The sequence below is a fragment of the Phalaenopsis equestris genome, unplaced genomic scaffold (assembly GCF_001263595.1).
Source record: "Phalaenopsis equestris unplaced genomic scaffold, ASM126359v1 Scaffold214070, whole genome shotgun sequence".
Classification (NCBI taxonomy): domain Eukaryota; kingdom Viridiplantae; phylum Streptophyta; class Magnoliopsida; order Asparagales; family Orchidaceae; genus Phalaenopsis; species Phalaenopsis equestris.
Genome location: NW_018232873.1, coordinates 49152 through 51334, shown reverse-complemented (window position 1 = coordinate 51334; position 2183 = coordinate 49152).

Below are 2183 nucleotides of genomic sequence, written 5' to 3'. Positions count from 1 at the left end.
CTCAAGACAGAATTCAAATCATCATTTCACAAATCTCGAGACAAGGAGAAAGACAGAAAAAACTACTCAGATCTCATGGGGAAAGCCATATATAAAAGAGAATTCATATCTAAATTCAAATTCATACAAACTACAACAAATAAATAAACTTATCTCTAATTTCTCCTTAAGTAAACTCCTCAAAGTTCCTCTGATTATCTTCCTTTCTTTACAGCACACAGAACTCCTCTTCGAAATAGCAAGGAAGAAGAAATCTCTCACTTTCCCTCCACTCTTACAATCTCTCGAAGAATTCCTCACACTCTCTACACACTAATAAAACCTTTCTAACCTCCAAGGCCTCTCTAATTTTTGGCTAAAATCTTCTTTTAAAGTTGTGGATGAGCTTTCCCAAGAGTTTCCTAAGCATCCCTTCAAAATTTGTCCTCATCCAAAGCCTAGTTGGACATAACCGCCGAGCTCGTTGTCGGCACCTTAGTTCAATTCTTCACATTTTGGTCCTTTTCGCTCCAAATTTGCTCCTTGTTGCATCTTTTTGCTCCAATGACCCTAATTCATCATTCCTGCAATAAAACATAAAAAAATACATTTCTTTAAAGTGCAATATCATTAAAAACTGTATAAAATAGGTATGAAAATCTCAACATTTTTTCCTTTGGTCAAAATCCCCGAACTTAACTATTATTTATCCTTAAGTAACTTTAGTACTACATAAAAGTTATGATCTATTGTAGTAAAGTTTTAATTCAGAAAATACTATAAGTTTGATTTAGATAAATATCATAGTGATAATTTAAGAAAAAATTTAAGTAATTAAATTAACTCTATAGCTACAAGATTATCTAGTCATCGAGTTTAAGAGTTCTAGTCTTCTATTCATTTCAAGAATGACTATATGTTGCAATATTAAGTCACTTAGAATATTCAGATGATAGGAATTTCGTGAGAACACTACTAGTAAAAGATCTAATCCATAAATATAAGTTTAGGAATGTATTTAAGTTTTCCCTTTAGGTAGGTCTAGTGAAGCCAATTTTTGATTAGGCATATCCTCAAGCTTCTCCTCACTTCCATAATTTTTTTCTTTCTTTTCTCTTTTTCATTTGGATTGCTTTAAATCCTTTCTTTTTCCTTTTTCAAGTGAGGATTACTATATCTGGATAGCCTTTAATGATTTTGAACATCATCTTTCTTTTCCTAATTTTGAAACTCAAAGTATTCCTTTTACCTTATAAATATTTCATAGTTTTTACATCATTGAGCCCTAATCTTTTCTTCTCAAATGAATTTCCAGATTCTTAATCCTTCAAAATATAGTTTCCTTTACTTTAAATTGTTAACTATAATCTTATTCTCTTATAATAAATATCTTAAGGTACAAAATTAATTATCATTACAAAAACATTTCTTTAAATCTACCATGATATTTAAATAGCTACCAAATATAGTTACCTGAATTAAATTCACTACATAAAATCATATAAAAAATTTTTGAAAATAATTAAATAGAGGACATCTAATAGTTAAACTTTTTCTCGCCCCCCCCCCTCCAAACTTAAATTTTTCAATATAAAATGATACCGGTGGAAAGAAAAACTCTAAATATAAATCATACCTCAATATTTTAGGCATTTTAATCATTCTGAAATTTTTGCAGTCCTTCTCAAAATTTATACTTCACCTGGTCTATAACATTAGGAGCTTTTTACACATATAAATCATTAGAGAAATTATTGGGTAATGAAATTTTGAAATAAGTATAAAACTAAAACATTAAACAAGAATAATATTTCCTAACACAACCGCAATACTACACAAAACAATCACTATTAAAATACGAAATAAAAATCACATTACATTACAAAATACTACTCAACATTTATTATACTACACATGCAAATTTAACTATAACACTAACTTTATAACAAAAATTAAAAATCATCCAAGTACAACATAATAATAAAAATGAAAGTCCAAATACACATAACCATCCATTTCTATTACAAAAGATCACAAAAATTAAAGTTCAAATACAAGTACATCAATTACATTCAAATATCAAAATCCCAAACTATGTCTTCATCTCCTTGATCAGCAGGTGGATCAGGCTGATACTGAGTATATCGGGGGCACTCAGGGAAAGTAACATCAGGCTCACCTCTGTAGTGTCGGGCCTGAGCTTC